At 45.4% G+C, this 13,491-nt stretch overlaps 1 protein-coding gene across 2 annotated transcripts in view; it reads right to left on the bottom strand.

Annotated features, from left to right (window-relative positions):
- Nucleotides 1-13,491, bottom strand: part of ARHGAP8 (Rho GTPase activating protein 8) — a 185,233-nt gene that overhangs the window by 54,261 nt on the left and 117,481 nt on the right. The window contains exons 1-2 of one of the 2 annotated variants that reach the window (XM_069763336.1): nt 9,425-9,574; nt 9,108-9,261 (exon numbers count right to left, since the gene is read on the bottom strand). The exons of the other annotated variant lie outside the window; for it this stretch is intronic. The gene's annotated coding sequence lies outside the window, so the exon portion shown is untranslated. Of the gene's footprint in view, nt 1-9,107; nt 9,262-9,424; nt 9,575-13,491 lie in introns of those variants that run through there. 2 annotated transcript variants of the gene reach the window in all.

A 13,491-nucleotide genomic window follows, 5' to 3' on the forward strand; every position in this document is an offset into this window, starting at 1 on the left:
AAAACCAAAAACACTCAGTTTGAAAAAATGTTGCAGTAATCCGCAAGTGCTAGTAAAAGATGTAAAAAACAGGGTATTTGGTTGATACGTTTTTTGCAAAAAATGTATACTAAGCTGCTCTACCAATCTTCACGGTATTGCAAAAAATGTATACTAAGCTGCTCTACCAATCTTCACGGTTCATGATTTTTTTTTTTGCAGAACAGGGAGACATATACACTAGGATGGGGAACATATATACCAGGATGGGGGACAGGTATACCAGGATGGGAGACATATATACCAGGATGGGGGACATATATACCAGGATGGGGGACATATATACCAGGATGGGGGACATGTATACCAGGATGGGGGACATATATACCAGGATAAGGGACATATATACCAGGATGGGGGACATGTATACCAGGATAAGGGACATATATACCAGGATAAGGGACATATATACCAGGATGGGGGACATGTATACCAGGATGGGGGACATATATACCAGGATAAGGGACATATATACCAGGATGGGGGACATGTATACCAGGATAAGGGACATATATACCAGGATAGGGGACATATATACCAGGATGGGGGACATATATACCAGGATAAGCGACATATATACCAGGATGGGGGACATGTATACCAGGATGGGGGACATGTATACCAGGATGGGGGACATATATACCAGGATGGGGGACATGTATACCAGGATGGGGGACATATATACCAGGATGGGGGACATATATACCAGGATGGGGGACATGTATACCAGGATGGGGGACATATATACCAGGATAAGGGACATATATACCAGGATGGGGGACATGTATACCAGGATAAGGGACATATATACCAGGATAAGGGACATATATACCAGGATGGGGGACATGTATACCAGGATGGGGGACATATATACCAGGATAAGGGACATGTATACCAGGATGGGGGACATGTATACCAGGATAAGGGACATATATACCAGGATAGGGGACATATATACCAGGATGGGGGACATATATACCAGGATAAGGGACATATATACCAGGATGGGGGACATGTATACCAGGATGGGGGACATATATACCAGGATAAGGGACATATATACCAGGATGGGGGAAATATATACCAGGATGGGGGACATATATACCAGGATGGGGGACATATATACCAGGATGGGGGACATGTATACCAGGATGGGGGCCCAGGATGGGGGACATATATCCTAGGATAGGAGCACAGGATGGGGGACATATATATCAGGATGGGGGACATATATACCAGGATAAGGGACATATATACCAGGATGGGGGACATGTATACCAGGATGGGGGCCCAGGATGGGGGACATATATACCAGGATAGGGGACATATATACCAGGATGGGGGATATATATACCAGGATGGGGGACATGTCTACCAGGATGGGGGACATATATACCAGGATGGGGGACATATATACCAGGATGGGGTACATGTATACCAGGATGTGGGATATATATACCAGGATGGGGGACATGTATACCAGGATGGGGGACATATATACCAGGATAAGGGACATATATACCAGGATGGGGGACATGTATACCAGGATAAGGGACATATATACCAGGATAAGGGACATATATACCAGGATGGGGGACATGTATACCAGGATGGGGGACATATATACCAGGATAAGGGACATGTATACCAGGATGGGGGACATGTATACCAGGATAAGGGACATATATACCAGGATAGGGGACATATATACCAGGATGGGGGACATATATACCAGGATAAGGGACATATATACCAGGATGGGGGACATGTATACCAGGATGGGGGACATATATACCAGGATAAGGGACATATATACCAGGATGGGGGAAATATATACCAGGATGGGGGAAATATATACCAGGATGGGGGACATATATACCAGGATGGGGGACATGTATACCAGGATGGGGGCCCAGGATGGGGGACATATATCCTAGGATAGGAGCACAGGATGGGGGACATATATATCAGGATGGGGGACATATATACCAGGATAAGGGACATATATACCAGGATGGGGGACATGTATACCAGGATGGGGGCCCAGGATGGGGGACATATATACCAGGATAGGGGACATATATACCAGGATGGGGGATATATATACCAGGATGGGGGACATGTCTACCAGGATGGGGGACATATATACCAGGATGGGGGACATATATACCAGGATGGGGTACATGTATACCAGGATGTGGGATATATATACCAGGATAGGGGACATACAGTCATGGCCAAAAGTATTCACACCCCTGCAATTCTGTCAGATAATACTCAGTTTCTTCCTGAAAATGATTGCAAACACAAATTCTTTGGTATTATTATCTTAATTTAATTTGTCTTAATTGAAAAAACACAAAAGAGAATGAAGCAAAAAGCAAAACATTGATCATTTCACACAAAACTCCAAATATGGGTCAGACAAAAGTATTGGCACCCTCAGCCTAATACTTGGTTGCACAACCTTTAGCCAAAATAACTGCGACCAACCGCTTCCGGTAACCATCAATGAGTTTCTTACAATGCTCTGCTGGAATTTTAGACCATTCTTCTTTGGCAAACTGCTCCAGGTCCCTGATATTTGAAGGGTGCCTTCTCCAAACTGCCATTTTTAGATCTCTCCACAGGTGTCCTATGGGATTCAGGTCTGGACTCATTGCTGGCCACCTTAGAGGTCTCCAGTGCTTTCTTTCAAACCATTTTCTAGTGCTTTTTGAAGTGTGTTTTGGGTCATTGTCCTGCTGGAAGACCCATGACCTCTGAGGGAGACCAAGCTTTCTCACACTGGGCCCTACATTATGCTACAAAATTTGTTGGTAGTCTTCAGACTTCATAAAGCCATGCACACAGTCAAGCAGTCCAGTGCCAGAGGCAGCACAGCAACCCCAAAACATCAGGGAACCTCCGCCATGTTTGACTGTAGGGACCGTGTTCTTTTCTTTGAATGCCTCTTTTTTTCTCCTGTAAACTCTATGTTGATGCCTTTGCCCAAAAAGCTCTACTTCTGTCTCATCTGACCAGAGAACATTCTTCCAAAACGTTTTAGGCTTTTTCAGGTAAGTTTTGGCAAACTCCAGCCTGGCTTTTTTATGTCTCGGGGTAAGAAGTGGGGTCTTCCTGGGTCTCCTACCATACAGTCCCTTTTCATTCAGACGCCGACGGATAGTACGGGTTGACACTGTTGTACCCTCGGACTGCAGGGCAGCTTGAACTTGTTTGGATGTTAGTCGAGGTTCTTTATCCAACATCCGCACAATCTTGCGTTGAAATCTCTTGTCAGTGTTTCTTTTCTGTCCACATCTAGGGAGGTTAGCCACAGTGCCATGGGCTTTACCCTTCTTGATGACACTGCGCACGGTAGACACAGGAACATTCAGGTCTTTGGAGATGGACTTGTAGCCTTGAGATTGCTCATGCTTCCTCACAATTTGGTTTCTCAAGTCCTCAGACAGTTCTTTGGTCTTCTTTCTTTTCTCCATGCTCAATGTGGTTCACACAAGGACACAGGACAGAGGTTGAGTCAACTTTAATCCATGTCAACTGGCTGCAAGTGTGATTTAGTTATTGCCAACACCTGTTAGGTGCCACAGGTAAGTTACAGGTGCTGTTAATTACACAAATCACATGATTTTTCGAACAGTGCCAATACTTTTGTCCACCCCCTTTTTTATGTTTGGTGTGGAAGTATATCCAATTTGGCTTTAGGACAATTCTTTTTGTGTTTTCTCATTTAAGACAAATTAAATGAAGATAATAATACCAAAGAATTTGTGATTGCAATCATTTTCAGGAAGAAACTGAGTATTATCTGACAGAATTGCAGGGGTGTCAATACTTTTGGCCATAACTGTATATTCCAGGATGGGGGACATATATACCAGGATGGGGGACATGTATACCAGGATGGGGGACATGTATACCAGGACTGGGGACATGTATACCAGGATGGGGGACATATATACCAGGATGGGGGACATATATACCAGGATGGGGGACATGTATACCAGGATGGGGGACATATATACCAGGACTGGGGACATGTATACCAGGATGGGGGAAATATATACCAGGATGGGGGAAATATATACCAGGATGGGGGATATGTATACATGGATGGGGGGACATATATATCAGGATGGGGGCCCATGATGGGGGACATATATCCTAGGATAGGAGCACAGGATGGGGGACATATATACCAGGATAGGGGACATACAGTTATATGAAAACGTTTGGGCACCCCTATTAATCTTAAGCTTAATGTTTTATAAAAATTGTTTTTTTGCAACAGCTATTTCAGTTTCATGTATCTAATAACTGTTGGACACAGTAATGTTTCTGCCTTGAAATGAGGTTTATTGTACTAACAGAAAATGTGCAATCTGCATTCAAACAAAATTTGACAGGTGCATAAGTATGGGCACCCCACCAGAAAAGTGACATTAATATTTAGCAGATCCTCCTTTTGCAAAAATAACAGCCTCTAGTCACTTCCTCTTGCTTTTAATGAGTTCCTGGATCCTGGATGAAGGTATTTTTGACCATTCCTCTTTACAAAACAATTCCAGTTCAGTTAAGTTTGATGGTCGCCGAGCATGGACAGCCCTCTTCAAATGATCCCACAGATGTTCAATGATATTCAGGTCTGGGGACTGGGATGGCCATTCCAGAACAGTGTAATTGTTCCTCTGCATGAATGCCTGAGAAGATTTGGAGCGGTGTTTTGGATCATTGTCTTGCTGAAAGATCCATCCCCTGCGTAACTTCAACTTTGTCACTGATTCATGAACATTATTGTCAAGAATCTGCTGATACTGAGAGGAATCCATGCATCCCTCAATTTTAACAAGATTCCCGGTGCCGGCATTGGCCACACAGCCCCAAAGCATGATGGAACCTCCACCAAATTTTACTGTGGGTAGCAAGTGTTTTTCTTGAAATGCTTTGTTTTTTTGGTCGCCATGCATAACGCCGTTTTGTATGACCAAACAACTCAATCTTGGTTTCATCAGTCCACAGGACCTTCTTCCAAAAAGAAATTGGCTTCTCCAAATGTGCTTTTGCATACCTCAGCCGACTCTGTTTGTGGCGTGCTGGCAGAAACGGCTTCTTTCGCATCACTCTCCCATACAGCTTCTCCTTGTGCAAAGTGTGTTGTATAGTTGACCGATGCACAGTGACACCATCTGCAGCAAGTTGATGCTGCAGCTCTCTGGAGGTGGTCTGAGGATTGTCCTTGACTGATCTCACCATTCTTCTTCTCTGCCTTTCTGATGTTTTTCTTGGCCTGCCACTTCTGGCCTTAACAAGAACTGTACCTGTGTTCTTCCATTTCCTTACTATGTTCCTCACAGTGGAAATTGACAGGTTAAATCTCTGAGACAGCTTTTTTGTATCCTTCCCCTGAACAACTATGTTGAATAATCTTTGTTTTCAGATCATTGGACAGTTGTTTTGAGGAGCCCATGATGCCACTCTTCAGAGGAGATTCAAACAGGAGAACAACTTGCAAGTGGCCACTTTAAGTAGCTTTTCTCATGATTGCATACACCTGGCTATGAAGTTCAAAGCTCAATGAGGTTAGAAAACCAAAAAAAGTGCTTTAGTAAGTCAGTAAAAAGTAGGTAGGAGTATTTAAAACAAGAAAATGATAAGGGTGCCCATACTTATGCACCTGTCAAATTGTGTTTGAATGCAGATTGCACATTTTCTGTTAGTACAAAAAAAATCATTTCAAGGCAGAAACATTACTGTGTCCAACAGTTATTAGATATATGAAACTGAAATAGCTGGTGCAAAAAAAACAACAACAATTTTTATAAAACATTAAGCTTAAGATTAATAGGGGTGTCCAAACTTTTTCATATAACTGTATATACCAGGATGGGGGATATATATACCAGGATGTGGCACATACATTGAGTACGGAAAGTATTCAGACTCCTTTAAATTTTTCACTCTGTTTCATTGCAGCCATTTGGGAAATTAAAAAAAGTAAATTTTTTCTCATTATTGTACACTCTGCACCCCATCTCGATGGGAAAAAAACAGAAATGTAGAAATTTTTGCAAATTTGTTAAAAATGAAAAACTGAAATATCACATGGTCATATGTATTCAGACCCTTTGCTCAGACTCATATTTAAATCACGTTTCCATTTCCTTGTGATCCTCCTTGAGATGGTTCTTCTCCTTCATTGGAGTCCAGCTGTGTGTAATTAAACTGATAGGACTTGATTTGGAGCGGCGCACACCTGTCTATATAAGACCTCACAGCTCACAGTGCATGTCAGACCAAATGAGGATCATGAGGCCAAAGGAACTGGCCAAGGAGCTCAGAGACAGAACTGTGGCAAGGCACAGATCTGGCCAATGTTACAACAGAATTTCGGCAGTACTCAAGGTTCCTAAGAGCACAGTGGCCTCCATAATCCTTAAATGGAAGAAGTTTGGGACCACCAGACGTGTTCCTAGACCTGGCCGTCCAGCTAAACTGAGCAATCATGGGAGAAGAGCCTTGGTGAGAGGTAAAAAACAACCCCAAGATCACTGTGGCTGAGCTCCAGAGATGCAATAGGGAGATGGGAGAAAGTTCCTACACAGAACTATCACTGCAGCCCTCCACCAGTCGGGGCTTTATGGCAGAGTGGTCCGACAGAAGCTTCTCCTCAGTGCAAGACATATGAAAGCCGCATAGAGTTTGCTAAAAACACATAAAGGACCCCCAGACTATGAAAAATAAGATTCTCTGGTCTGATGAGATGAAGATAGACCTTTTTCGTGATAATTCTAAGCGGTATGTGTGGAGAAAACCAGGCACTGCTCATCACCAGCCCAATACAATCCCAACAGTGAAGCATGGTGGTGGCAGCATCATGCTATGGGGGTGTTTTTCAGCTGCAGGGACAGGACGACTGTTTGTCATTGAAGGAAACATGAATGCGGCCAAGTACAGAGATATCCTGGATGAAAACCTCTTCCAGAGTGCTCTGGACCTCAGACTTGGCCGAAGGTTCACCTTCCAACAGGACAATGACCCTAAGCACACAGCTAAAATAACAAAGGACCAGCTTCAGAACAACTCTGTGACCATTCTTGACCGACCCAGCCAGAGCCCTGACCTAAACCCAATTGAGCATCTCTGGAGAGACCTGAAAATGGCTGTCCACCAACGTTCACCATCCAACCTGACGGAACTGGAGAGGATCTGCAAGGAAGAATGGCCGAGGATCCCCAAATCCAGGGGAGAGAAACTTGTTGCATCATTCCCAAGAAGACTCATGGCTGTACTAGCTCAAAAGGGGCTTCTACTGAATACTGAGCAAAGGGGCTGAATACTTATGACCATGCGATATTTCAGTCTTTCTTTTTTAATAAATGTGCAAAAATTACTACATTTCTAATTTTTTTTTCAGTCAAGTTGGGGTGCAGAGTGTACATTAATGAGAATAAAATGAACTTTTCTGAATTTACCAAATGGCTGCAATAAAACAAAGAGTGAAAAATTTAAAGGGGTCTAAATACTTTCTCTACCCACTGTACATACCAGAATGGGGGACATGTATGCCAGGATGAGGGACATATATACCATGATGGAGGGGTCATGTATACCAGGATGGGGGTCATGTATACCAGGATGGGGGGACGTATATACCAAGATGGGAAACATATTCCTGGTAGGGGCCCAGGATAGGGGTCATGTATACCAGGATGGGGGTCATGTATACCAGGATGGGAGACATATATACCAGGATGGGGGACATGTATACCAGGATGGGGGACATATGTATACCAGGAAGGGGGACATGTATACCAGGATGGGGGTCATGTATACCAGGATGGGAGACATATATACCAGGAAGGGGGACATGTATACCAGGATGGGGGACATGTATACCAGGATGGGAGACATATATACCAGGATGGGGGACATGTATACCAGGATGGGGGACATGTATACCAGGATGGGGGACATATGTATACCAGGAAGGGGGACATGTATACCAGGATGGGGGTCATGTATACCAGGATGGGAGACATATATACCAGGAAGGGGGACATGTATACCATGATGGGGGTCATGTATACCAGGATGGGGGTCATGTATACCAGGATGGGGGACATGTATACCAGGATGGGGGTCATGTATACCAGGATGGGAGACATATATACCAGGAAGGGGGACATGTATACCATGATGGGGGTCATGTATACCAGGATGGGGGACATGTATACCAGGATGGGGGACATATGTATACCAGGAAGGGGGACATGTATACCATGATGGGGGTCATGTATACCAGGATGGGGGTCATGTATACCATGATGGGGGTCATGTATACCAGGATGGGGGTCATGTATACCAGGATGGGGGTCATGTATACCAGGATGGGGGTCATGTATACCAGGATGGGGGTCATGTATACCAGGATAGGGGACATATATACCAGGATGGGGGACGTATATTCCTTGTCGGGGCCCAGGATAGGGGTCATGTATACCAGCATGGGGGGTCATGTATACCAGGATGGGGGACGTATATTCCTGGTAGGGCCCAGGATGGAGGACATTACTATATAACGAAGGGTTGGACTCTTATGATTTTATAGGATTCAGAATATTACTTTTTTGGGAATAACACTTTCATAACGCTGTAGCAACTAGTTCTGCAACTTCCTTAGTCCAACATTTTTTTACGTCCTCTGCTTGCCGGCAGTGAATGGAAAGATTTTTATTGACATCTTCTCCATCGTAGCAGCATTGATCGTTAGTCTTGTGTGTGTCGGCACCGATCAGTAGCGCGGTGCTCTCCTGTCCTGATTGCTCTTTGGATGAGTGGTCTGGAGCATCAGGTTGCACAAGCGCCCTGCAGCATTATTCAAAGTCTCTGACGCTGGCAATGTGTCCCATCATTTTATCAGCTAAACAAAAAATCTTTTTCCTGCCCGGATATAAAAATTGGTAATTGCAACAAACCCTCAGCTGTGACAAGTGTTTCCTGCCCCTGATGTTTTGCTACAATGTGTCGGTGAAAGGTGAAAAGCAAAGCGTTCAGGGAGACGTTACCTTCCGTAGAATCCGTCCCGGGAAGCTCCGTGTCACCGTCCCCGGTCACTGACCGGCGTGTCCTCCTTCCCGGGGGCCCATCCAGGTGACTCCGCTCCAGGACAAGGTCTGGGGAAGGTGCTTGGGGCTCCTTTGTTCGGGATTCATGTGAGTGCTGAAGGCGGGGCGGTCACAGGAGAAAAAAAAAACACTTTAAAAATCCAAGGTGAAAATAAAAGCCACCCACTCGCCCGCATTCCTCCCCTCCCCGGCCGGATGACTGACACAATGTGGATTCATAGGAAAAGTTCCAGCAAAAAAACAAACAAAACACAAACCTTTATTTCTGACTTTCGCCGCTGCCAATTTTCTGGCTTCTATGGACGCACACGTGGCTGACGGCCAAGGGACTTTCCAGATTACAAGGGAATTTTCCCTTAACAGCAGAACCTGCGGCAATCAGCAGTGATCAATGGAGAAACCTGGCAGTAAGTGTTCAATTTCCCTACAGCGCCGCCACAGGAGAAAAGAAGTATTACACATTGTCCATTCAAATCAATGGGACAGTTCGGGTCCTCCGGAGCGAGAGATGCTCTTTATAGCTGCTCTACAGGGATGAGGGTCCTGTACAGACGACCCCCAATATTATATCTCCTGACTTGGGCTTTTTTAATGTTTGTGATTATGTTATTACACTAAATAGACAAAAGTATGTGCCCCCTCCACATCCCACCTCCAGGAGCTTTTAGGACCTGCCATCCTACATCCGTAGACATTAATATGGCGTCAGCAGACCCTCTGCAGATATAACGGCTCCCGCTCTTCAGGGAAGGATCTCTACAAGATTATGGAGGGGTCTGTGGGAATATTTGCCCCTTCATCCAAGAAGAGCACTTGTGAGGTCAGACCCTGATATTGGGGAGAGGCCGGGATCACAACGTGGTAATAGATGGGGCGAAGGTCTGGGCTCTGTGCGGGCGGTCTAGGTCATGTATGGACCTTGTGCACTTGGCACATTCATGGGGAACAGGAAAGGCATACCTCCCAACTTTAGAAGAAGGTAAAGAGGGAGAAAGGTAGCGGCGCGCACAGAACGAAGCGGCAATTTTTAGGCCACGCCCCTGACCACACCCACTTCACAACTAGTCACACCCATATCCATGCCCCGACCACACCCATTTAGCACTGCAGATCACACTGTTTCATAAACAATAACTATGAACAGAAAAAAATATGTCCACACAATGCTCCATACTGTATAATGGTCACACAGTGCTCCATACTGTATAATAGCCACACAGTGCTCCATACGGTATAATGGCCACACAGAGTCCTCCATACTGTATAATGGCCCCAGATGATGCTCCATACTGTATAATGGCCCCAGATGATGCTTAATACTGTATAATGGCCACACAGTGCTCCATACTGTATAATGGCCACACATGATGCTCCATGCTGTATAATGGCCCCACATGATGCTTCATACTGTATAATGGCCCCACAGTACTCCATACTGTATAATGGCCACACATGATGCTCAATACTGTATAATGGCCACACAGTGCTCCATACTGTAATGGCCACACAGTGCTCCATACTGTATAATGGCCCCACATGATGCTCCAATGCTGCATACTGTATAATGGCCCCACATGATTCTCCATACTGTATAATGGCCACACATGATGCTCCATGCTGTATAATGGCAACACAGTGCTCCATACTGTATAATGGCCACACATGATGTTCTATACTGTATAATGGCCACGCAGGATGCTCCATACTGTATAATGGCCACACACAGTGCTCCATACTGTATAATGGCCACACATGATGCTCCATACTGTGCAATGGACCCACATGATGCTCAATACTGTATAATGGCCTCATATGATGTTCCATACTGTATAATGGCCCCACATGATGCTACATACTGTATAATGGCCACACAGTGCTCCATACTGTATAACGGCCACACAGTGCTCCATACTGTATATTGGCCACACAGTGCTTCATGCTGTATAATGGACCCACATAATGCTCCACACTGTATAATGGCCACACAGTGCTCCATACTGTATAACGGCCACACAGTGCTCCATACTGTATATTGGCCACACAGTGCTTCATTCTGTATAATGGACCCACATAATGCTCCACACTGTATAATGGCCACACAGTGCTCCATACTGTATAACGGCCACACAGTGCTCCATACTGTATATTGGCCACACAGTGCTTCATGCTGTATAATGGACCCACATAATGCTCCACACTGTATAATGGCCACACAGTGCTCCATACTGTATAATAGCCACACAGTGCTTCATGCTGTATAATGGACCCACATGATACTCCATACTGTATAATGGCCAAACAGTTCTCCATACTGTATAATGGCCACACATGATGCTCCATGCTGTATAATGGCCACACAGTGCTCCATACTGTATAATGGCCCCACATGATGCTCAATACTGTATAATTGCCACACATGATGCTCCATGCTGTATAATGGCCACACATGATGCTCAATACTGTCTAATGGCCACAGAGTACTCCATACTGTATAATGGCCACACAGTGCTCCATACTGTATAATGGCCCCACATAATGCTCAATACTGTATAATGGCCCCACATGATGCTCAATACTGTATCATGGCCACACATAGTGCTCTATACTGTATAATGACCCCACATGATGCTCAATACTGTATAATGGACCCACATGATGATGCCAGTGTACAGTCGGGGCTGTAGATGTGTCCCAGCAGCTCTGCTTACAATGTAGGCAAAGATTTCACCACCTGTCGCTGTCCACATTGCTGCCTCACCGATCCTGTACATTGCAATGTAACCCAGCTCTGCGAACTCTGCATGCACTATGACACCACTATTTACTGGCTCCACTCCATAACTGCTGTAGTATATAAAGGATACATATGTATATACTGTGCTTATGACTAACAGGCTGCACTGGATTGCTCTAACTGCTGCCACTACTCTTGGTTATAATGCCTTGTACTGTAAGCACAGCAGAGTTAAGGCCAGCTGCATGTCTGCATGTATGTTATATAAATAAAATTATTTAAATTATTATTATTATTATATGTACGCAGTACACACACTGCTTTGTACTGTAAAACACACACACACAGGTACCTCAGAATGTCCTCTCTCCCTCTCTGAACCACCAGAGAAGAAGATACGGAGGGTGTGTGGCCTAAAACAAGGGGGCGTGTCGGCTGCTTCTGCTGGCTGTGCGGGAGAAGCAGAGTCCCATCCGGGACTGCGGGGCACAGCCTCAAAATCGGGACAGTCCCGCAGTATGAGTGACGGTTGGGAGCTATGCGAAAGGGTCTTCCCCAGACTGTTCCCACAAAGCTGGAAGCTACAATTGTCCACAATGTCTTGTGGTGAAGAACTAAAATTTCCCTTCACTGGGTCTAAGGGCCCAATGCCGACCCCTGATAACAGCCCATAGCATTATCCTCCGCCATCAAACTGTACAGCGGGCACAATGCAGTCAAGGAGCAATGTCCTACTGGCATTCATCAAAGCCAGACTCCTCTTCAGATGCCACATAGAGAAGTGTGATCCGTCACTGCACAGAGTCCAGTGGTGGTGGCTTTACACCACTCCATCCAACGCTCGGCATTGTGCATGGTGATGTACAGCTGCATGCAGCTGCTCCGCGGGGGCGCAGTGTTTGTGCTGATGTTAATACAAGTTATGGAGACAGAAGAGCGTTGGTGACTTTTCTGCACTCTGCTAGTCAGCATTCGGTGACCCCACTCTTTAATGTTATGGGGTCTCCACTCGATGGCTGAGTTGATGCAGTTCCTTCCATTTCATTCCACTCACAGGTGATGGGGGGGCGATTTAGGAGGAAGAAATGTCCTGAACAGACTTGTTTCCCTGGTGGCTCCTATTACAGGACTGCGCTGGTATCAGCGAGATCTTTATCAAAAGCCATTTTATCATGTTAGTAAAAGTGTACAACCCAATGAGGGGCTGTAGGTTATATATCGGGGAGCAGGGGGGCGGAGGTTGAACACTGGGGTGGCGAAGAGCCGGATGTTATACACCAAAGGCAGGGGGCCAGATGTTATTCACCGGGGTCGAAAGGACAGATGTTATGCACCAGGGGTGAGGGGTGGATGTTATACACCGGGGTTGTGAGTAGGGATATAATACACTGGGGGCAGATGTTATACCCCATGGGTAAAGGGGCCGTATGTTGGAAACCGGGCGGGTGCGAGGAGCCGGATGTTATACACCAGAGAGCAAGGGGCTGGATGTTATACACTGATGGCGAGGGGTCGGATTTTGTGATACGGGGGTGAGGGGCTGGATGTTGTACCCCAGGAAGCGAGGAGCTGGATTTTATACACCGGGGA

This window comes from Ranitomeya imitator, chromosome 4 (assembly GCF_032444005.1).
Source record: "Ranitomeya imitator isolate aRanImi1 chromosome 4, aRanImi1.pri, whole genome shotgun sequence".
In the NCBI taxonomy this organism is placed as follows: domain Eukaryota; kingdom Metazoa; phylum Chordata; class Amphibia; order Anura; family Dendrobatidae; genus Ranitomeya; species Ranitomeya imitator.